Raw genomic sequence first — 25,602 nt, forward strand, 5'->3', positions numbered from 1 at the left:
TTCCCATCTGGCCTTGTCTTAGAGAGTTTTCTGTCGCTAATAACACAATATATCAGAATAGTTTAAATTTTTTATTTTTAACTACGTATATGCTCAATTAACTGCATGTACATGAGTTCAGGTGCCCACTGAGGCCAGAAGAGCATTTCAGATCTCCCCTGGAGCTGGATTTACAGAGTGTTGTAAGCCAACTGATAAGGGTGCTCCAAACTGAACTTGGACTCTCTGCAAGAGCAGAACCTACTCTTAACTACTGAGCCATCTCTCCAGCCCAGGCAGGCACGTTTCAAAGACTGGAAATTTAGTTAACAGTCTGGTGGTTTGGGGCTGAAGGGTCACATCTAGTGATAGCCTTCTTGCTGGCAAATCCCAAGAAGGTACATTGTGTGGCAAAAGCTAGGGAATGCACATGTAGGTTCTCTCTCTCTCTCTCTCTCTCTCTCTCTCTCTCTCTCTCTCACACACACACACACACACACACACACACACAATCTGCCAGGATTTAATTATGGAGACTTAATGAAGTTTACATTTTCTCTAATATTTCACAAGAGGAATTAAATTTCAACACATAACCCTTATAGGACACACTCAAACTAAATCTGAACTATAGTAAGAAGTTGTTTCTTTCCTGCTGTCTGTAAGGCTCCTTTTCTATTTGTTTTGGTCCATAGGAGACTGATTCAGTGTACAACATGAAACCCAAAGAGTGGCTTAATGAGCCATAGCTTTATGTTTCCCTCAAATACTGAGGCCAGGGTTTCCATCCTAGCTTATCTTTGTGTTATGGTTACATTAGGATGTGGCAGTTATTTCCTAACAGATCAGCCCGTCCAGCTTTATGGTAGCCTCTTTTGTAGCTGTTCCTGTATCTCTGTCCAGCGTCTGGAAGCTTAACTAATGTTGCTACTTCATCCTCCCATTCCTTCTAACTCTGGAGATCAGTCCTTGTGGCCACCCATGCCAGCCCCTCCAACTCAGGTAATAATGCTCATGGCTGACAGTCTGCACATAGTGGTCAGGTGGGCTCTCTAGTATTTTGTAGTATTTTGGCATCAACGTAAAGAAAGCAAAGCCCATAGTGTTAAGATCTCAGATACTTGAATCAGAAATCCCAGATTGGTTCGGGGGGTTAATATTATTTTACCAAAGTGGCTTTGAGCAGATTTCCTGGCCACTCAATATTTAGCAATCTGGTTTGTAAAATGATTTCGGTCATTGCTATGTATACTAAGTTGCTCTTAGCCTGGCAAAAGATAGTGTAAGGATACAGTATGCTTTCCCTCCATGGTAAGCATGTGTGACACAAAGCACAAGTCTAAGATGCTTTTCCAGTGCCTGGAACTGCACTCAGAGTATGCTGAGCCAGCGCTCTACCCTAAGATCTACTCCCGGTTCTCTGTATAATCCTGTTTAGCCTTCATACCAAGTCTGTGAGTCAAATATCATTAGTCCTATTTGATAGGTGGAAAAAATCTGAGGCCCAAGAGGTTTAACAGTGCAGGTATTAAGTGGCAGGTATTAAACACAGCCAGACAGGCCACAGAGTCTGACCTGGTGTCTGCTGTTGCTAGACTCCCTTTGTTGTTGTTGTTGTAACCTGGATAGAGGAAAAGGCAAGGTCTAGGGCTATCGATCTCCATCAGCGCTTTTTCCTGCTTTCTGGTATGGCCACCAACTTATTCTCATCTTTCCCCCTTTCCTATGAAGAAGAGAAATTTGTATTCACTCCCTCCACAAGCCCCTATGTTTCTCAACTGTCCAGCTCCCCACTTCATCCCTGCGTCCCTAAGAACTAATTGTATCAGTCTTACTCTCCAATTTAGATTTAGCGGCTGTCAAGACATAAACTGATGGATTTCTCAATTAAGGCTAATAAGAGCCAAACCCCTGTCATTTCTGTACTCCTCCTTCTCATGCTTGTGTAGACAGTCTCTGACTGTCACACTGTTTTACCCTGTGCATATCAAATGACCATGGAAGTCACAGAAGTCTGGTCATTTTCCAGGAGCTGGATACTATCCTTTTACTGCTACCTTCAAGTGTCTTGGTTTCCATGGGACGCACATTTAGAAAAGCTATGTTGATGCATATTAAATTTGCTATCAACTAACCATCACAATAAAGTCACCTAAAAATAATTCCCCCCCCCATCTGGTAATGGTAAAAATCAATATTTGGTCGCTTTCAGTCCTGCTAAAATTTATCCTACTAATTTTGTAATTGCATCTGTTAAGGTGCAGTTTTACAAATTGTAAATCCTGTTGTCTTGGTTACTCTTCTATTGCTGTGAAGAGACGCCATGACCAAGTCAACTTATAAAAGGAAGCACTTAACTGTGGACTTGCCTATAGTTTCGAAGGGTGAGTCCATGACCATCATGGTAGAAAGACTGGCAGGCATGGCACTAGAACATGAGAGTTTCAGGCAGAGAGGGGGAGAGAGACAGACAGACAGAGACAGGGCCTGGCATGGGCTTTTTGAAACCTCAAAGCCCACTCCCAGTGACATACCTTCTCCAACTAGATCAGATCTCCTAATCCTTCATAATCAGCCCTCGAACTGAGAACCAAACATTCAAATATATGAGCCTATGGAGGGCTATTCTTATTCAAACTGCCACACCTGTCAAGGAAATCTTGATTATGAATTATGCCATCCTCTGTGTAGTTACTTCCCAGTGTTTGTATAATCAGAGAAATCATACACTGTGGTTTGAATGTGAAATGTTCCCCATGGGCTCATGTATTTGAATATTTGGTCACCAGCAGTGGGTGCTGTTTGTGGAACCTTTAAGAGGTGGACCCTTGTCAAGGAAGCTGGCACAGAGATCAGGTTTTGAGGTTTTTGTAGCCCGTGTCCATTTCCTGTTCACTCTCTGCTTCTTGACTGAGGATGAACTAGGACCATCAGTCTCCAGCGCCTGTTGCCATGGTTGCCCCCTTCACGATGGATCACATCACCTTGAACTCAAGCCTCACTGAACTTGCTTCTTGTCAGGCATTTTGTCAGGACAATGAGAGAAGTATACATCTTACATGTATGATATTGATTCTTAGCAAAAATACAGCTTTCGTGGCAGTTTCTGAGATTTTAGGAGAGTACCAGTAGGAGCTTGTCCTGTCTGGGTTGGGTTTTGTACACTTCATTTCCTTTAGTTGAGTCATTACTCAGAGGAATGCCAAGAATTACACATGATTCTAAACAAAACTCACATTATGTTGCTGTGAATAAAGTGTGAACTGTGCCAGGTGGTAGGGGCAAATGACTTTAATCCCAGCACTTGGGAGGGAGAAGCAGGTGGATCTCTGTGAGTTCAAAGTCAGCCTAGTCTACAGAGTAAGTTCCAGGACAGCCAAGGTTATACAGAGAAACCCTGTCTCAAACAAAACAAAACAGAGTCTAAACTGCAGTCTTTAGGATGGAACCTGCTAGGGGGATATTTCACTTACTGAACATCTTTGTTTCTCTGTCCCCCAAATACTCAACCTAGCTGATACAAGTGCACATAACAACTTAGCAACACACAATGTTTGTGCCAGAGATTTACACTATATTGTAAACAAATCACAAAATTCTAATAAATTATATACATACATACATACATACACAGTATTGGTACTAGCACTGGAAATTAGAATCCTTTCTTGGAATCTCTCCCTCATTTGTTGTTATTCAAGACGTTGATTAAAAGTTCCTTTAGTCTGAGACGCCAGTCACCTGGGCCTGGAGCTGTGGGCACTTCAAAGTGTGTGCTCTGAATTGCAATTCCTTCTTCGTGTGACTGCCACTGCCCTGCACTTTCAAGCTTGCATTTTGTTTTTCTTATTGAAGAAGGCAGTGGCAAAACAGGAGTTGAATAATTTCCTCTGTCACCTGGTAAATTGTAGTCAGCTTCCCCCATCCCTCTGTGTGCTGTGTGCCTCTCCGTTTCTTAGTCTTTGTGCCCCACCTGCATTTTACATGTCCCTTCCTGTTGCTCTAACATTATTTGCAAGTTTTAGTTTATTCTGGAATTTTGGCTGTTCGAGATCATTTGGTAGGTCTAGGCCATCCATTCCACAAATTTATGGAGCACACATTCTAATAGAGGAAGAAAGACAATAAACACTGTGGACAGGTGAATTATGCCATATATTAGAAGGTAAGCACAGTGGGGGAAATAACAGCCACATGGAGATTTATAGTTCTGAGTTAGGAGGTTAGAGTTCTGGTCTTTTTGTTTCCGTTTGTTGGGTTTTGGTTGCTGATATTGTTAATTTTTGTTATTGTCTTGGTGAGGCAAGGCCTCGCTATGTAGCTTCCTGGAAATGCTTGCTTTGTAGACCAGACTAGTCTTAAACTCACAGAGACTGGTCTGCCTCTGCTCCCTGAGTACTGGGATTAGAAATGAGAGTTTGGATTCTTAAAAGTCCCTCAAAGGCCTTCCAGCGTACCAGGATGATGGTGCCTTCAGGACGTGAGGCCTAATGACAGGAAGTTAGCTAATTAGGCAGGAAGCCCTCGACAGATTAGTAGGATCCCAGGTGCCCTTGTTTTTAGTTATCCAGCTGTGAGTGATTTTCTCTGCTTTATGCTTTCCACCATGTTCTCTAAACACACCTGAGGCCCTGGAAAAATGGCACCAATGGACCAAGGCAGAAGCCTCTGAAACAGAGAGCCAAAGAAACTCTTCCCTCCTTTAAGTTGACTTTTGCAGGTACCTCGTTGCTGTGATGGAAGGTTGGCTCACAGGAAGGGCAGGCTGAGCTGTAATTTAAGTGGGGTAACCTCAGTGATCCCACATCCTACACAAATGAGCAGAGAGACTTGAGCAAGCGAGCATCTAACTAACCTTCTGGAAATGATGCTAATCACAAGTCTTTTTTCTGTTCTTCACGCACAGGCTCTGATGTCTGGGATCAATCACAGGTTTGTAAAAATGGATGTAATATTCCTGTCTGTCCCCCAGTTTCTTTCAGTTAGAGACTAAGATCCATAGGGTAAATTCGAATCCAGTTCTTAATTTCAGCCTTGGTCCTGTGCTTCCTTGGCACATAGCAGACAGTTAGAAATTATTTATTAAATGGATGGATAAGTGAACAGAGGCTACAAACTTAATAAGGTGAAAAAAAAAGTTAATAAAAGATTTTAAATCCCCTGAGGACATAGTCCTTTGATGGAGATCCATTAAAGAGCTACTCAGATAAACAGTAAATAGAAGAAATAGCCAAGGGTGGGCTCATTTTTTGGGGCCAGATCCCATCTGCCAGTGCTTTTAGGAACACCTCTAGCTAGGTGGGAATCGACATTTGCCTCCAGCAGTTGTTTCTGGGCTTGGGAACTGCACACCCACACACTGATTCCCTGAGAAAAGGAAGGAGGGCACTCACCCATGAGGCATTTTTTTCATTTAGCTTTTAATCTTCTGAGTGAGCTTGTCTGAAGGCTACCGCAAAACAAACAACAGCGTGCTGTTTTTCCCAGGGTCCCACAGCTTGGGCGGGCAGAATGGGAGAAGTCCTAGCCAAAACAGTCCCTGAACTCAGGCTGATGTGGGTAAGGAGAGAAAATAAAGATTTACAGAACAGGAGGCTCTGACAGTCTGTATAGGAGAAGAATCTGGAACACACTTTCTTTCCTGGCTTGAAAGATGCCAAGTGGGAAAGTAATGCCTTCTGTAGTCTGCAGTGATCAAAAGACATACAGAGGATGGCTGATAATATAATTTATTCTCCAACGTGGGACAGCTATGCAGCTCAGGAGAAAGAGCTATGAATCTAGGTTCAAGAAGGTTAGAAATCTTGATAGAGTTCTGCTTTCCATACCCAAAGTATGATCAGATTTCTCCTATATGGCCCTTCTGCTTCTGAACTGCAATAGTTCTCTTGTCTAGAATATCCAAAGTCCCGAGCTTAACAGCATAGACCTGAAATCTTGTCCTGGTCTCCACAGATTCAAGTGAATCATCACATCTGGCTTCCTCGTCAATAAATGAAGGAATGTTGACCATAGGGGCTACAGAGTATCCTATCAAGGTCTGTAAGCCCAGGAGCTGTCCATCCTCTGAGGATTTCAGAGCTAATGAGGAGAGTCACTCATGGACATTGCCTGATAGGACATGGTTCTTATCAACATCTCTTATGAAAGGCCCCTGTGATGAAGAGCAGGGAGGACTTCCAGGAAGTTGGAAGATAGAAACAACTAATTAAAGAAGGGAGAGCATGTGAAGGCAATAGAGAGAGAGAGAGAGAGGGTATGGAATATTACAAATGTGTAAAAAAAGGCAATTTAAGCCAAAGCATAACACAAATTCTTAGCACACTTTCCAGTTGGAGCTAACTTACAGTCTTTGCTTTGAGTCTTTTTCTTCCCAACCTTGAGTAGCCAGGGTTCATAGGCAACATTCTTGTTCTTTTATAAACTCATTTGACTGGACTTTTAGTACTTATTTGTGCAGCCCAACACTAGTCTAGCTGTTGTGGGAAAGTTGCTTTCAGATGTGGTTAATGTTTACAGTTAGTTGACTTAATACAAATTGCACTTCTTAAAGCAGGTAGGCCAACTCAGTTGAAAATCTTAATAGGCAAGGCCCAGCTTTCTGGGAGCAAAAAGATTTTGCCTCAAGACTACAGTTTAGAAACTCTGTCTGAGTTCCAGCCTGCTGGCTACGCTGTGCACTTGAGGTTTAAGACTTGAATATCAATTCTTGCCTGGATTTCCTGCCTCCTTCCTCCTGCCAGCCCTACAAAATTCACACTTACCACCCTTCACAATTATGTGACACATATTTTGAAAATCTTCTTTCAATGTATATAATATATTCTATATGTATACATAGAATATATATACATTATTATACATATAATATATATACTATATAGACTCATATAAAATAAGTATATTATAAATATATTGTATTTTCTACATTATATATTTTACACATTTATAAATTTTCACTAATTTTATATAATATAAAATACATTCTATATTTATATAATATATACACATAATACATATATACATGTATTTATTCTATTATACACATATGTGTATATCATATGTATATTATGTACATAGTATATATAATATATATGTGTGTGATCTGCATATATTATGTATATATAAAATATGGATCTTTGTGAGTTCAAAGCTAGATTTGTCTACATTGAGTTCCAGAACACCCAGAGCTACATAGTAAAAGATGGAAATAGAGACAGAGATAGAGATAGAGACAGAGATACAGATACAGATGATAGAGATGATAGAGACAGAGATAGAGATGACAGAGATAGGTAGGTGGATAGATAGATAGATAAGATAAGCTATATGTTCTGGCTGCCCTGGAACTCACTGTAGACCAGGCTAGCTTTGAACTCACAGAGATCCACCTGCCTCTGCCCAGGAGATATCGGTATCTTACATCTAATCTCTATATCCTAATAGTATTTAAGTTCTATTTCTCTGGAAAACTGTGTCTAAACAAGTTACATCAAAGACGTATTTTAACTTTTGTTTAACCAGGAGATAATTAGTAGACAGGTTTGGGGTGGTAAGAAGATACAATTCATGTCCAGTTCATCACTCCACTCTCAAACCTAAGATTGCGGCATAGGGGCTTTAGTGAATGTTTGCGATATTTGTTAGTGTTTAGGGTGTACTGTCAGTTGAACATTGACTATGGCAAATAAAAAAATAAAGTCCTATCAATTAGCTCAGAGAAAGCCTCTTTTCCATGGGCACAGTCATATGCTGAAGAGGAAAAAAGAAATGCTTGAGTTTCGTCTCAATATCAATATAAGTAACAGTTCAAAATCACAGACCTCATTACCAGAATGGCTAGATTCTAATCCCAGCTCTACCATCTGGTACCTGTGTGACCTCGATTCAGATTTCCCTTCTCAAAGTCCATCCATTTCAAGACCTGGCATAGTAACGTATGCAGCAAGTGTCCCATGGAGAAGCTAAGTGAGCTCACAGAAATGAAACAGTCAAAATGGTGTATTCAGTAGACAGGCACAATGAGCTGCTGGCTGTCATTGCTAGTGAACCATCTGACTCCTAGAGAACCCTCGCTGTCTGGTAACTGCTCCATAGTAAATCAATAACAAACAAACAAACAAAAACTAAAAGGCATGGTCCGGGTTTGTAAGCCGGGTAAACAGGAAACTAAGAGCTGGAAGATGATAGATTCCAGACTAGGCTAACCTACACATTGAGACCCTGTTTCAAAAACAAACAAGCAATGTAAGAGGAGAGTGTAACTTGAAAAAAAAATTGTGAAATCCAGTCGAAAATGCACAGAACCTTCTCTTCATGGTATGTCACAACACAGAGGAGCACTAGTCATTGAAAGGCCCACATGGTGTGTGAGGCTTCCTGCCGGAGGTGACATGTGAGCTAAATCTTCATAAATGAGTAAGAACTCGAAAGTTGAAGAAGCGTGGAACACATTTCTAACAGAGAGGGAACATCTTCAAAAAGCCTGAGTGGAACAGAAGGAGACGATGTATTCCGTGTTGAGTCTGTGAGGTGTCTAAGAAGAAATACTGTATGGGAAAACTATAGGCTCTGGAGGTCAGCCACAGCTGGGCTGGAGGAATATATATGCAAGCTGCACCTTCAGCCATAACTGCCACAAAGGCAGTTGTGAGCTGTGCACGGAGTGCCTAGTGTGAGGGAATGAGAGAGTCTCCATGGCCATGGTGTTCAAGGAGAGGTGGGTGCCCTAACTGAAGCAGAACTCACCAGAAGGGTAGTGAGGCTTCTGAAAGAAAAGCCCTGCAGAAAGCCAGGAAGAAGAGAGTCTCAGGAATGAAGAACCATAAGCCCACTCTCTGTGCATGTGGCTTTTCACCTTGTTGCTATGGGAACATAAAATGTGTGGCCTTTTGCATCTAGCTTCTTTCACTTAACATAGTGTTTCCCAGATTCATCCATGTCATTGCAAAGCACGGCACCTGACTTCTCGTCGTCACCAAGTAGGTTGCTTCATACAGATTGAGTTACCTACTCATCAGCTGATGGTCACCAATATTGCTTGCCTTTGGGGCTGTTAGGAACGATACTGCTGTGGGTATTCATGGACAAGTTTTTGTGTGAACACATGTTTTTAATTGAACTTGTAACTGAAGATTAGCTAAATCAGGCAATAAAATACTATGAGGTCTTTCAAGGGAACAATGTAGGGTTGTGCCTGTTGTTATGGGAAGAGTGTTTGATGAAAGTTCAAGAGGCATCACACGGTATGTTGAAAAGTCTTTGTAATTACAAACAAATGGATGTTGGGTGAGGGCAAAATGAAAGGATGTTTAGTAGGTAGATGATGGTTTCGTTTTATTACCTTCCCCCCCCCAAGTGCAATGTTTAATATGCAGTCTGCTGCACAGCACTGTAAGGGGACCCAGCAATGTGCCCGAGCTAAAATGAAAAGAAGGTAATAGTAAGGCAGCCAGCCGATTGCTTAGCTTCAAGGCATTCTTATTTCACCGCTTTGGTGAGCTTGTCATGAATAGGCAATTGAGGTAATTGCCAGTAACTCGGCAGATTCGGTCAAATTAGAAAACATACACAATTATAACTTGTGTGTGGGCACAATTAAGAGCTGAAACAGAAAAGCATTTGTTAACACTCCACAAATGCTTCTGGTATGTTACCTTCTCAGAAACCACCCCGAAAAGATCAGCCATTTTAGTTTTACCCCCTGTCCTCACTTCCCTCGGGGAGTAGCCTCTTTTTCCTTTTGTTTGGGGAAAACTTTTCCGGACAGGTGCCCGCCTTTCTGATCGGGTTCTGTAGCGGCTGCTAAGGAGCTTCCTCACTGGTGTCTGCACTGTGGGGTCTCCTGCCATGGCTGTCTGGCTTGCCTGTGTGCAGTCTTCCTGGGACTACATGTGCAGACTATATAGCATTGCAGCCCTTAAAAGATATGAAGCTTCTGCTGTGGGCTCCTGGGAGCCCTAAGCCACCGTGGGAAAAGTGTGGGCACCTTCTTGGAAAGACACATGGAAAGGCAGCCAGGGAAAGTGAGGCACAGTTAATGCAGGGCTACATCTTGACCGAGTGGCTACACACAGGCAACCACTAAGGAGACCAGTGGCTAAGCTTCTATGGACCCATCTCAGCTACCAAACCCTCAGAAAAGGAGTCAGTTCCTGAAGCTATAGCTTCCAAATTCCGGCACGCATCAGCGTGGAACGATGCTAGACCAAAACAAGGGACCGGTTCCTCTGTGTGAGGAAAAGTGAGATTTTTTTTTTCCCAAAGTTGAGTCAAGGGCTTGAAGAGAATTTGCCTTTTATCAGCACACAGGTTTCAATCACCAAAGCGTCCCCTTTCCACAATGCTCCCATATCTACAAATTTCCTCTCCATGGTGGCCTACAATCCCTGCTTCTCCAGCTCTGACCTTCTTCCGGAGCTCTGACCTTCTTCCGGAGCCTTGACCTTCTTCTGGAACCCATCCTCCCCAGGACTCCTGCTCATTTCCTTTCTCTCCATGCCCTCCCCATCCCAGGTCCTGTTTCTCTTGACCCTGGTTGTCCTCATGAGGACAGTGGTCTGGCAGCATCAGCATCACCAGGGAATTCATTAGAAAAGCAAATTTCAGGCACTTCTTTAGACCAGCTGACACTGCAGCTGGGGGCAGAGCTGGTGATCTGGTTTAACGGTCCCTCCAGGTGTTTTCTAATCCTCCAAAGTCTGGAAAATCACTGAGCTAGAACAAGAGCAATCCAAGGTTTTCTGTCCTGAAACACAGAGACCCATAGAAACTCTCCAACTCTGGGAACATGCAATCGCCTACAGAACACGTATCAAAATTAATAATTAAATTTCATATCATTTTTATATGTTAGCAAAAATAATATTCTTTTGGTTTTGTCCCCCTAACCATTAAAAAATATGAAACCTATTTTTAGCTTACTTTGGTCATGGGGCTCAATATACCAACCGCCACCCAGGACGTCTATGATTTGCCCTTCTTGAGGACACGCTGTGCTGGCAAACTGACCTTCAATTCAGCACTCTTTTCTATCTGAGCTCCCTGCTTCCCGCAATGCCACAAATGATCTCCTGGACTCCCCAGTCCACTGATTGTCGCCAAAGACCTGTAGAAGAAATATCGTCTAAGTAAAGGGTACCTGTGTAAAGCCCGTAGCCAGGACCACCTTCCTCAACGAGACGGCACTAACTCATTTTCAGGTCAGGCTGTTGGCATGGAGCTCCTAAAACTGATCCTCTGAGCCACGCCGTACCGGACCCCGAGCACTGGCCTCTATAAACCTATAGCTTGAACTGGGTGGCTCTTCAGGAATCATCCCAGGCAGGGATGATCTTGGACCGGGTCACATCCCCAAAGCACCACCCATCAGAGCTTCTCTTCCCGGAACTGGACAAGGTGCCATTCCAAGTTACACCTTCTGGGTGGTCCAAGAAACAACAAATATGTTTCTTGGCCCAGTTGGTAAGCGCGTGGGACAAAGGATGCAGCGCGGGAGAGGAGGCATTAGAGGCTTCCGATTTTAAAGGCAAACCTTCTCAGGCTTGATCTCCCTCGTTCCCTGCGCTCCCTCTCCCAGTGAACAAGCAGACACCTTGAGGGCTGTGGCAGTTCATTTTCTCAGGCTGCGCAGCCACAAACCTTGCAGCCACTAAACGGCCTCTTTCCTCTCTGCCACAGCTGCTCTGAGAACTGCAGCCTTTCTAGGCTCCCGAGGTAAATGGCAGAGAGTTGGATGTTGTTGCTAAGGTTTTTTTTTTTTTTTTTTTCCCATACTATGAAAAGAAGCAAACATTTGGGCTCTTGTACTGGCACAGGCCCTAACAAATCTGTTGTCGTAGGGCGAGGAGAAAACACTCAAGAGCTGGGGGAATGAGGAGCCTCCCTCACCTACCCACCCCTGCGTGAGCTCTAGAATCCAAAGAGCTCCCTCCATAGACACACACACACACACACACACACACACACACACACACACACACCTTGACTACCATGAAAAGACACCACCTGTCTCTTTGTTTAAGCTTCCCCAGGAAGCTGGTTCTCTGCAAGAGCCCTTTTTTGCAGCAGCCCCAGGGACAGGACCAGCCTGAGCACAGGACCAGCAAACTCTGTGTATGTGTGTGTGTGTGTGTGGGCGGGGGGTGGGGGTGGGGAATCAGGGACAGGCTCATGAGAGTGATTAGAGCAATTGTCACCCTGAGCAATTACCGTGCAGTGCTCACTTGACACCAAAGATAATGAAACGGATACAGGGAAATCGGGGAACTTGTTCAAGGTCTCTCAGTCAAGTGGCCAAAGATGACTGCGGCTCTGGATGGATTTGGCTCGAGCACCAAACAGGACAGTCTTTTATTCATTGACACTGGCCCTTTGAACACAACATGCCTCTTACATAATCGAATGCTCCTCAGTATATGGCAGACACCATTATTACCCAAATTGACATAAGAGGCAATTTCGGCACCGGAAGGAAGAGACACTTGGCTAGCCAGCCGGCAGCTCAGCCGCCGAAACCTCAGGCTCCAGAATCAGCTAGAGATGCTATGAGCCCTGTAGTCCCCACTGCTTACCCGCTGCAGCCTCTGTGACAAGCTGTGCAGGGCCTCAGGTCCTCTAACTAGTGGGCAGATAGCAGGCGCTTAAAAAACAAACAAACAAACAACAACAAAATAACAGAGCTCTAATGGAGGGTAACGCTGGCTTTCAAATCATTTTCCAAATTAAAAACAACACAAATCCATTACAGAAAATGAGAAAATGCAGATACGGACGAAGGCAATGGAGTCAGGGGCTTGACCTGGTGGCATTTCAGTTATATTCGTCTGGTCTCTTGTACACACGTGTGCACAATTCATAATGCTGAGATTACACTGTAAGTATAATCTGTTGCGTGAGCTCATTGTCACAAAATGATGTGAACCCTGCGTCGTTAAACATTCTTCCACAATGCCTGTGTGTGCACACTTCTGTGCAGGGAGCAGATGTCTGTCTGCCTGTCTCTACTCTCCCAAACCCCTCGCCCTTCCCAGCACTGGGACCACCGGTGTGACTGCCTCACTCAGCTTTTTGCTTGGGTGCCAAGGACCCTAATGCTTATGTGCTAAGCACTTTAGCAACTGAACCATCTCTCCAGATCCACAATGCTATTTCCAATGTGTATCTTTAACTGTGTTTATGTATTATAATTTTAAAACTTAACTCTCTAGTGATGGACATCTAGGTTGCTTCCTAGTTTTGTTTTTAAAGAGTTTTTGTTTTGTTTTGTTTGTTTTATTTTGTTTTTGTTCAACAGGATCTCCCTATGCACCTCAGCAAACTTGCTATCTATCTAGTTTAAACACAGGCTGCTTTAGAACTTGGGATCCTCCTGCCTCAGCCTCCCAAGTGGCTGGATTTGCAGAGGTGTGCTGTATGCCAGCTCTAAGAATAACTTTGTTGAAATAGTTTCCAGCAAGTATAACAATATAGTTCTAATATCAGCTAAAGTTTAAGCATTACGTTAGAGATTTGCATTCATGTCCATTTTTCCTCAGAACGGACTGTGCAACCCTCTACAAGTTATCCACCCTTTCTGAGTTCAATGTTCTTTTTCACTGTTGATTGAGCCTATAAATAGTAATGCAAACTCATGAGATCATCTCAAAAACTAAACTGAAGTTTGAGCACAGGCTCCCAGGGTATAACTGTCAAGTCAAATGACATGAATGTCTTCAAGATACGAGATAAAAATTGTTCTATTGCCCTCTATAAAGTTTGAGCAATTTATATCCTTGCTAGTAGTATATTACAGCACCCAATTTTGTAGAAACATGACAGCATTGGGTATTAATATTAAAAAAAAAAAACAAGATTTGCCGGCTTGATTGACAAAAAAATAATTTCACCGTTGTTTTGATTTGCATTTCTGATAGAGTGGCTGTTGAATAAATGTTCACCTCTGTGGGTGATGTGTTGCTGACAACTGAGGAAAGAAAAGATTGATGAGTGTACAAAAATAGCCAGAATAAAGGATGGCAAGGTTATAAAATATGCATCTAATGGGGAGAGATGGGACTTGGAAAAAATGACACTCAGTAAGTCTAGAAAGCACTCCCCAGGAGGCCTGCTCTCATCAGTGTCAGCAGCATTTTATGTGGGGTTGACTGGGAATTCCAGGCAGCCAAATGCACTGCCAGGAGGCAAAGAATAAGTCGGGTCGGTGGGTAAGTAAGACACGGGAGCCTGCTGCACACAGACTGGCTTGCCTCACACATCCTGCTCTTTGCATGGTAGGCATCAGTTTCCACAGGCCTGAACTCAGCCACTCTGCCTTCCGCTGTCACCGTGGTGGGAGGGGGAAGCTCAGGGTAGGTGAGCCTCAGCCTGAGGACTTCACGCCCCTGGCAGCTGCGAAAGAGAAAAAGGAGCGAATGAACTACTGCCAGTTACAGACCATCTTGGTCCTGGGAGTCATCCTTGGCTCTTCTTCAGCTTTATTCCAAGCCAGAGAAACATAAGTCAGCCAAATACAGGTGCAGGGTTGAAGTCAGATGCTTTTGGATCAGAATATCACCACTTCCTTCACACACAAACTGTGACGAAAGGTTTTTTGTTTTTGTTTTTTTTTTTCTCGTGTTTTACTAAGTTCATATGTGACTGACTTCCAGTCTGAGGTCTTCCACGATGTGCTTGCTTGAGACTCCCACCAACAATGAGGACATCATGCTTGGCCCTGTGAGTGAATTTATTATAGTCTTCTCTAGGGATGTTCTTTAGTGATGGGGAAATAAATAATCGTCCACTTGCAAGTGTTTCCAAAACTCCTTGCCTTAGAAAATCTGCCAACACAACTTTTTAAAAATTGTGACACTGTTACTAGTGTTACCACTCAAACCAGTGGTTTGAATAGGAAGGGCCCCCATTGACTCATTATATTTAAATGCTTTGTCACCAAGGAGTAGTGGCACTACTAGAAGGTGTGGCCTTGTTGAAGTAGATGTGGCCTTGCCAGGGGAAATGTGTCACTGGGGGTGGGCTTTGAGGTTTCGGATGCTCAAGCCAGACTCAGTCTCTCTCTCTTCCTGGTACCTTCTGATCCATATGTAAACTCTTCGATCCTTCTCCAGTACCATGTCTGCCTTCATACTGTCATTCTTCTTTCCATGATGAGAAAGACTAAACCTTTGGTCCTGTAAGCCAGCCCCAATTAAATGTTTCCCTTTATATAAGAGTTGCCCTGGTCCTAGAAACCCAAGCTAAGACAAATACATAAGGGGACAGACAATTTTCTTATATATTCCTAGCACAATTTTGATAGATTGTAGGTAATTGATAAATTACTTATTAAAAGAATGGATGAAGAAAAAAAATAATAGCACCAGTTACCTTCTCAAGAAACATTAAGCTAATTCAACATAAATAAAAGACATATGCCAGTATCTAATTCTTGCAATTTTTCTATGTTGTGGTACTTTGGGTAACAGGATCAAGACAGCCATTTATCTTTTGGGTTCTATAAATAGGAAGAAAAAAAAACCCCGATTTTTACCCTTTTGTGCCAGTGTCCTAGTTTAGTGTGGCAATTTAGTCTGTACCTGGAGTAAAGTGTTGAATGTCACTGGGTTTAAACTTGGACCTGGCTGACTCTGAGCTACATGCTTACTCTCTGTGCCTTGCTGTCATGCTCCTGCGAATATTTTTAGTTCATTCTCATTCTTACTAAAACCCTCCTCTGAGTTACCATAGCTCTTCTAAGGCTACAACATCATGCTTTCATCATGAGATCTCATCATGCTCGATGCTCACTTATTGGGGATTTATATAACCCTTCCCCCATTTTTTCAACTGACCTTGTATAGCAGGACAATAATGGCTGATACCTCTGCCTTTCTCGAATGGAATCTCAAGTGGACTACAGAGTATCAGTTCTGCATCAGACTAATCTTGTAGTTATTTAGGTGTATCCTGTGGCTTGGAATGATAGGGAAAAGCAGCAAGATCCATCAAGAGGTTCCCCTGTGATCTGCAGGGAAGAGGGGGTGAGGAATGCCCCAGGAGAACACTGAGTGAGTCAACCAAGCCTTCCTAACTGTTTGCTATTTTAATTGCACTCACTCATGTCCTCAGCAACCAACTGATCACAAAGGGAAGCATTGCTTTGTGGAAAAGCAGCAGCAGATCCCTCTGAAAGAAAACTATTCAGGTCTAAGCAAAGGACAGCATTATTTTGCAAAATAGAAGTCCCATGCTAACATGATGGTGAAGGTTAAAAGAACAAACCACAGCCAAGAGCCACCACCCCAGCAGCTTGTTTTCTGAACTGCAAGTTGCTGTGACTTTTTCTTACTCAACTGTTAGCCCCGAGCCTAATTGTGTATTCACCTGTATTCACGTCATTAAACACATATTGTCCTCCTAACTGCTTGTTCTTACACAAACTGGGGTTTAACAGATTTAGCATTTTTTAAATGGTATGTTTCACAGCTTAACTACCTTTTCCTTGTATTCAACCCAAACTTCTACCTCTTTTCTGCTCTTGGCGAATTCCTCTCCTAGGACCTAGGGGTTGCCATAACCACGGAACTGACTTTCTCATCCAGTCATTTCAAATGAGACTCCTCTGAGTCCATTTTCAAAGAAGTAGGCCAGAGTTGTAAAGAACAGACTTCCTGAGTGGTGATTTTCCAGTTCGTCATTAATCACTTCCTTGTGAACAACTGGGAAAATGAATTTCATGTGACTGTAGGCAGATATCAGGCAAAATCCTCTGCTGGGTCCTGTGAGGATGTAAGTAATTTCACGGAATGAAGGAAAAAAGAAGTTTTCCATTTTTCTAACCTGAGGTTTCTCTTTCCATTTTAAAGTCTCAATGGTTTTCAATTTTATCATTTCAATCAATCATGGGAAATGATTCCGAGTTTATTTGTATAGCTGGTAGAGAGCAAGAGTGTTCCAGTGAGCAAGGCCAGTGTTGCCAGTCCAATGGGGTCACAGTCTTCAGTGAGAAATAATTCCTACCCTGCAAGTTAGATTTATTAAACCAGGGGTCTATGGCAGAGGGAAAAGTAATGAGCCATGTGGACCCCTGAGTTCTAAATTGCCTCCACTTACATGTGACCCAGCTCCACATGACGAATTTATTATAGACTACAGCCTATAACAAAGAGCTATTCATACCACAAAAGCAAAGTCTTCAGAGGGTGACCCTGGACTTGACATGCAATTACTACCCAAGATGCTTGGATGTTCTGGCAGAGATTTTGACTGGTCTACAGTCATTCCTCGGTAGACTAGTCAATTGTCCTGAATCTTTTAGTAGCAATGAACTCAGAAACAAGACAGAATTATACAGCTCTTGCTTTGGCAGGTGAGGTTTCAAGCTGAGCTGAGATGGACATAGGGAAACATGGATTCTATAGGAACTCGTATCTATGAACTAATGGAGACCAAGCTTAACCTTACAGATCTCCATCAGAAGCTAACAACCAACAGAAAGAGTCCCCAAGGAAGCCAGCACAGCAAGTGAACACAAACAACAACCTGGATTATTGCTGTGGAGATACTCTGGATTGCAACATGGTCTTTCCATCTTCAGACAGAAAACAGAGCTGCTCAGTTCAGGGGTGGGATGCCCTAGACAAAGGATTGTACTTGCTGTACTTGAGAGTTCACTTCAGGACAGTTTATCATCATCATCATCATCATCATCATCATCATCATCATCATCATCATCTTCCTCTTCTTCATTATCAGCAACATCATAATGATTATTAAATAATTTGTGAGTAAGCATATAAAATAATGGATTTCATCATGGCATGTTCATACATATCAATACTTTCTTCTTTTTTTAAACTTTTAACTTTTTGTTCTCTTTATATCCCAATCATAGTCTCCATCCTCCTCTCTTCCTGGTCCCACCCTCCCTTCCTCTTTCCTCCTTCCACCTCCCTTCCCCCTCAGGAAAGGGGTAAGCCCACTAACCCACCCCAACCCTTCCGGCTGCCTTAGGACTGAGCACATCCTCTTCCAAGGTATCCTGGCAAGGCAGCCCCACCATGAAAAAGTGATTGACATACAACAGAGTCCATGTCAGAAACAGCTCCTTACTAGGGAACCCACAAGAAGAACAAGTTGCTCATAGGATATATATATTTAGGGGGCTTAGATTCAATCCATGCACAGTTCTTGGTTGGTGATTCAGTCTCCACAGGCCCTTGGGCCCAGGTTAGTTGGCTCTGTTGGTCTTCTTATGAAGCTCCTGTCTACTGTGGGTCCTTCTATCCCTCCCCAAGGCTCCCTGTACTCTACCCAATCTTTGACTGTGAGTCCCAGAATTTGTTTTGATCCTTTGCTGGGTGGAACCTTTCAATAGGCAACTTTGCTAGGCTCCCATCTGCAAGCATAGCAGTGTCATTATTAGTGTCAGGGGTTGTATTTCTCCCATGGAGAGAGTTTCAGGTTTGGCCAGGGATTGGTTGGACATTCCCTCCATCTCTGTTCTATCTTTATCTCTGCACATCTTGTTGGCAGGGTAAATTTTTGATTCAAAGTTTTTTGCGGATGGGTTGGTGTTTCACCTTCTTCTACTAAAAGTTGTGTCCAGTTAGAGGGTGGCCTTCTCAGTCTCCATGACAATCATTTCCCTCTCCCACACCCCTCCCCCATCTTTCCCCCTTCTACCTATTGTTCAACCTTTTTATTTTCATGCCCAGTTGTCACCCACTTCTGCCCTTGTACCATGTATATTCCGTTACTAACCTAAGCTGTCATGATTTCTATACCAATAAGCACAGATGTGCAGGTATCTCTGTGGGGATATCATCAGGAGCACTACAGCTTGGCACACATGGCAGTTTCAGCCCTAGGTTTTTTGAGTAACATCTATGTTGGTAATTATAGTGGCTGCACAAATTTGCATTCCAATCAGCAGTCTTTCTTTTGCCCAGTACTCACCATCACTTGTCTGTGTGTTCTTGGTGTCAGTTTGATTGGGATAAGAGGAAATCTGAAGTTCTTTCAGTTTGCATTTCTTGAGTGGGTAATGATGTTAGACACTTTTTCAAATAACTGTTGGATATTTGTGTTTCTTCTTTAGAGAGCTGTGTATCATTTATTGTGTAGATTAGTTGTTTTGTGCGCTTTAATTTTTTGTAGTTCTTTATATACCCTAGATATTAACCCATGGTGTGTAGCTGCTAAATTATTTCCACCACTCTGTAGACATTCTCCTCACTCTGCTGATAGTTTCCCTTGCTGTGTAAGAAGCTTTTAATTTCATGTAACTCCATTGTTCAAATCTTGGGTTGTTTTCTGTGTTATCAGAGTCATTTCCAGAAACTCCTTGCCCTTGCATTTTGTTTAAGTGTTTCCTCTACATTTTCCTCTGGCGGTTTCAGCATCCCAGGTTTACATTGAAGTCTTTGATCCATTTTAATTGAATTTTATATATGGTGAGAGATGTGGATCTAGTTTCATTCCTCTATAGGTAGATATCTAATTTCTGTAGTTGTTAAAGATGCTATCTTCGGAAATGTTTGTCAAAAAGGAGGTGAGTGCATTTTTGTGGGTTTATTTCTGGGTTCTCTATTGTACTCCATTGGGTAACATGTCTGATTGTGTAGCAGTGCCAACAGTTTTTGTTACCAGCTTTTTAGTGTGATTTGGGAGCAGCTGTTGATGATCTTTTTAGTACTGTTCTTTCTACTTATGATCACTTTGCTTTTAGGATCTTTTGTATTTTCATACAAATTTTAGGGTTCCGTTTTTTTAGTTCTGTGAATCACTGACATTTTGGCAGGGTTTTATCAAATCCATAGATCACTTCTAGTAAGACAACTGACTTCACTATTTTCAATCAATCCATGAATGTGGGGGATCTTTCTACCTTCTAGTGTCTTCTTCAATTTATTTCTTTGGAAGTTTTTGCTTGGGTAATATTTAAAATATCCAGGATCAACATTGCTTAAATATGACCCAAGCAAAAACCCAGGGATAGAGGTAGCAATAGAAAAGAATCTATTTCAGTACTTGTTGGCTTTGTTTGGCTTTGAGACAGGATCTCATGTATGCTAGCCACACCATAAACTTTCTGTGTAACCAGGGTATAACTTTAAATTTATTCTAATACTGGGATTATAGGCATGTTCCAACCTATAGTTGTATGTTCATATATATACATGTTCCAGCTGTAGCTAGCTTACTTTATACAACTTCTCATCTTAAAAATGTTGCCTTATTTTCAGTTGTTTCCAGCTTAGGATTTTCATAGTTTATTCACCATGGGCCAGAACCTGTGTAAGACATTGGTGATATAAAGATGAACAATGCACAAGATTCTCACAGGCTCAAGAGCAGTTGAATGATAGTGACATGCAGATAGATAGATAGATAGATAGATAGATAGATAGATAGATAGATATAGAGATATAGGTATTCTACATCTTTCTGAGTGTTTCCTGAGAAATATCATCCTTGCAGTGCTATGATTTTTTTGAAAGTAACTGGCTTACAGATGGAAGAAATGTTATGGTTACTCTAAAGACTCAAATTTAATAAAGACATGCTCTGGTAAATGTGTCTTGTCAAGCATTTGACCAGAGTTGGGAGGAAATACTCAAAGGAGGACAACTGCTCTCAGCTGAGAGTCCTCATGGAAGTCACCACAAAGATGGCCCCTGGCATCAACCATGAGGTCTATCTGGCCAACATTTTTTCCAAAACAAAACCTAAAGAAAATTCCCTACAGGCCTCTGAACCCACTGCTTTGTCTTAATTTCTAGTAAATAAGCATTAAATTAGTATTAAATAAAGTTTGCTTTATAAATACTGCCCTCGAAAATGCACAGCTACTGGCCAGGTCCATACCCAGGATTCCCAGGGAATGGCTATGGGCTATGTTGGTGGGGTGTCTATAAAGACCAAACCCACAGGGCTATGTACTTCTGGCCGTGGTCTAATTTGGGAAAAGCATACATTCTGCCGTGCTTCCTGCCTTCATGCCTCTGGCCTATGTGTAAGCCAGCACATTTAGTTCATTTGGGTCACCCAAACTTGTTGAGGGAAGTGGAAATATGTGACTTATTATATGAACAGCCTGTGGCATCTCAGGATATCTCTGTCCTTAGGCAAATAGAGCTAGCAGATTAACTTTAGCCTTACATCCTATAGCTGAGAACCAAACACTCAAATATATGAGCCTATGGGGGCCATTTTCATTCAAATCACCACATGGTTAGATGAAAAGTAAAAAGAAATTAGTAAGAATATAAATATTCTTTTAAACCAAGCAGTAGAGGACTTTCTTTAAATGCTTACTTGCTCTAAGTAATATCTACATAGGGAAGAAACAGCAAGTGAGAAGGTGCTCATTTGCTCTGTGTGACAATGATGTAGGCAGCCATCTTGGATGAAAGAGCGCAGAGAGCTGGAGAGAAGGGAGCAGCTGTCCCTGACTTTAATATCGTAAAATGAATATTTCCATAATTAGGTCACTCGGTGAAAGTGATTTAGCAAATTAGATCTGCAAGAGAAGACACTCAGGAATGTGATAAAACCAAGAAAAATGATAGCAAAAAGCACAAAAGGACTTTTGTGATAAGTCCTCTTCAAAATGCCATACTCACCCAAACATATGGCAAAAGACAAAATCTTTGCCAACAATTTTGGCTCGAAGTGAGAATGGGAGTTAGGGAAAAATACATATAGAAATATGGTTTCCACAGTTGTAGTCATTGGTTAAAATATTGACTTAAAGTCTAGCAGGTCCTCCTGCTTGCTTTACAGTGGTTGGAAAAGCCTGAAAATCCATAGCTATGTTGTCACACAAGTTTCTAGAAGGTTACTGGTGACCATGTACCTTACAGTCTGGGGAATTGTGATTAAAGGGCTGTGTGAGCCTCCCCTGTCTGAGAGAGCTGTGCGCCCCATTGCTATCAGCCCTGGCCTGCATGACTGCCCTGTGAACTGTGTGATAATCACCCGCCTCTTCTCCAAGAGGCACAGACAGAAAAGCTGCTGCTTACTATGGGATTTGTTGTACATTGTGTGGCTTGTATAATTCTGAGACAGAAAATGCTGGAAACCCCATTTTCTGGCAATGTCACATTGCCTCCCACCCCCACCCCCACCCCCACCCCTGGCCAGAGGTGATTCTTCTCTCATAGAAGACAACCTCCTTGGTTCATATTGCAGAGGTCACACCTCGACATTGGCCCCTCAAAATTTCACCATGGGTAGCTGGTGGTCCCTGCTTTTCCAATTTCCCCTAGCTGTAGGTGCACACACATTCCAGCATCACTGCTGCCCCTCAGTCTTCAGCATCTGTCTCCAAAGACCATATTGACCCAAGTTCTACCCTTGGAGACTCCTGGGGTCCTGGGGTAGCCTTGGTAGAGCTCTGACCACATTTACTTTGGAAATCCTTGACCTTTCCTTCTGGTCTGTGAAGAAATAGAGATTTACCAGGCTGAGAAAATTAACTTCATTCAAATTTTTCTCTGCATTCTGGCATTTATTCCTTCCATGGTCTGAAAATATGGGGCCAACAGAAGCTTCAAAGTCTATCAGTAGCTACTGGAGCAAGCTGGGTGGTCAGAACCCAGAACATCTCTACTCCCGTTGCAGCCAGGGTACACTTGACCTATTCTCTTTTCAATAATGTGCCTCCATGATAGTTTCCCCCAAAGCAAAGGCTTCCATAGCTGCAGCACACTTGAAAACCTCTAGGCTAAATTATCTATGAAGTTCTAAGACTCAGGATGCTAATTCCACAATCCAAACCACACCGTTTTACACAGCAGCAACCAAACATCGTCTCTCTGGCATGGCGAGAAATCAGCCCACATGCTTTGCCTGACATGTGGGAAGATGCTGTTGGGGCTAAGACATCACTTAACCTGCAGGGCATTCTTTGACCGGCTAACATCTTCATTGATGTCTACTTAGCAACTGCACCAAGAGCTACAGGAACCAAATGTTACCTCCTTACGACATGGGACTATTTAAATCTAAACTAATTAAACATAAGTACAATTTAAATTCCAGTTTTATAGCTGTGTTTCCACAAGTTGTACTGTGTGATGTCTACATCAAGTTGTGACCAGGAAGAAACAAACCGCGTATGTTCAGCCTGTGAGGTAAATGAATGGCACAGTTGTTGAACCTTTCCACCATGGCAGAAAGTTCTGCTGGGTGAAAATGTCCACTCAACACTGTTCTTATAAAACATAGGCTATCCTAACAGACCTGATCCTTTTTAGAGCACCAGGAAAGATGGGAACACATGGATCTCATTTAAAAAGGGATCTCAATAAAAAAGATCTCAATAAAAAGAAAAATCTGCCAGTCACCAGACTGTACCTCAGGTTCTACACTCCACCAGACTCCATCTGTGCCCACATTCCCTGACATCCCTACTGCCTTAAAGAGAGAGAACCCAGGACCAGGCAGCTCTGAAGCTTGAAAGGAGGCATTAAGTTTTATACACATTCAGTCAGCTTCACACATTTAAATAGAGACATTTAAACTCACATCAGGCACAAGCAGATGTGGTGGGAAATACTGTCAATTAGTGAGCACCTAATTAATCTTTCTTTGCCACATACGCTCTGGCAGGATCCAGAAAGTGCTGTTTTGCTCCGAGCTCTGGGAGTGTTTGCTATGGAAACAATGCATGATTATAATGTTGATTTCTTGACTCTGTGCTGAAGCTGGCGGGGAAGGGCAGCTCTTGTCAGGGGCCACCCCGCAGATTGACCGGAAATGGATTAAAAGCTGGAAAGATACTTAATTAGTATCTTAGGGTATTTTTGATTCTCTATTTTTCATAACATAAGATATTTTTGTCCTCATAGCATCTTCTGATCCACATATTCCTTACTGTCTATTGTTATCCGTTTGTTGTATTCTGTAACATATGATTCAGATTCATAAGGGGACTATTACCCTCCAGAACTTGGTACCTGGTTACATTTAGTCCAAGAGCACAGAATTTGCCAAGTTCTCAGATCGTTTCTTCCGTCCTGTTACTATCACACTTTAGCTGCCTCTGAGATGTCTATTTACAGCGAGATGCCCTGGAAATGGCCAAACAAAAATTAGCATCTCTATGTGTCAGTCCAGCCAGTAGTCTCAGTAGCCACCTAAACAGCCCTAAGTTCGGAGCATGAACCCTGTGCAGGCATGATGTAGGCATGGGACAGTTACATCAAAGAGAACACTATTTCACCCCAGAAACAGACTCCCAAAACGCAGCCATAGGATGGCAGATTAAGCATTTGTGTTAGAAACGTTTCAAGTAATGGGAACAGTTCAATGGCTTTGGCTCCCATCACCCCTTTGGAGTTGTTCTCTTTCATTTTATGCTCTGGAACTTCTGAATCTGTGCTTCTCTTAGCTTTTTAGCTTGTCTGGATGATTTCCATGGATTCATCAAAATTCACTTGGAGTCTCTTTTACCTGAATCCTTTCTGACCACACTATTTTCCCAAGCAGTGGGGAGAAGTGAATGCTCTCATCCCACTGTTAGGTGCTCCCGTTCACTTTGGTAACTCATACATTAGGTGGTGGTTTATGCTGACTATTGATGTGTTTCTTGCCTCCTCTTTAGAATATGAACTTAACCTTTCTGAGGTGTAGTTTTTTTCATCTACATAGTGGAACAACATGGGAGGTAACGTGGCTTCCCTGTCACCAAGCTGTGCCTCAGCTCCCACAGTCTGGCAGACTCTATCTATACACACACCCTGATTTCATTGCTAGTATGAATAAATGGATGGATGGAGATTGAATGTACGCCACTATCTATGGAATAATGTGAGCACCACTGGGCCACGGAAAATTGACAGATATTTACCAGGTACATAGTGCTATTCTGTTTAGTCATAACCTTTTCAAAGTTTAGTATAAATCTAAAGCTGAGATTAAGTTCGTTGAAAGTCCAGTGTTCAAATCATTAGGCTACATTTTAATTTCGTCCTTTTATTCATTTGTTCATTAAGCATTTTCATAAGTATACATATTCAAAGAAAGATGCAAGACTTTCTTTGAAACAGTTTAAGATAATAATACAGGGAACACTTAAGCTATGGATAAGTAATTAGAAAGTACAAAATTAATAACAGATATAAAGTAAATACATATGCAAATATATTTGTGTGTGTATATGATCTATGATGTTCAAAGGTTATAATTATGCTCTGATTTTAACTGTGAAAGTTCATGAAATAAATGGAACTTGAATGGGCCTGGAGAGTGTTCTATTAGGAGAGAGTAGAAATCTAATACTAGATACAATGACATTTGCTTTCCTGGAGCTTACATTCTTCTAGGCAAGACAGGCAATAAAAACAGAAACAAGTAAATACATAATGTCAGGAAATGGTGGATACAATTCAGAAAAATAAAGTAGGAAAAGAAAAAAGAGCATGAGAAGTAACAGAACTGCCGTTTGGGTTACAAGGCCAAGGATGTCTCTTTTCTAAACTGTTGTGTCGTTTGAACAGAGACCCGGATACAGTGAAGAAAGAGCCAGAAGAATATGTTGAGAAAGTGATGTCATGTAGAGATAATATCAAGTGCTAAGTCTGAGGAAAGAAGGAAGGCCGTCCAGGCATTACGAACTCAGAGAAGAGTAGTAGAATA

The 25,602-nt window shown here is 42.2% G+C and overlaps 1 long non-coding RNA gene across 1 annotated transcript in view; it reads right to left on the minus strand.

Annotated features, from left to right (window-relative positions):
* Positions 1-25,602, minus strand: part of LOC132656643 (uncharacterized) — a 50,096-nt gene that overhangs the window by 6,290 nt on the left and 18,204 nt on the right. The gene's annotated exons all lie outside the window — the stretch shown is intronic.

Source organism: Meriones unguiculatus, chromosome 9 (genome assembly GCF_030254825.1).
Source record: "Meriones unguiculatus strain TT.TT164.6M chromosome 9, Bangor_MerUng_6.1, whole genome shotgun sequence".
NCBI lineage: Eukaryota > Metazoa > Chordata > Mammalia > Rodentia > Muridae > Meriones > Meriones unguiculatus.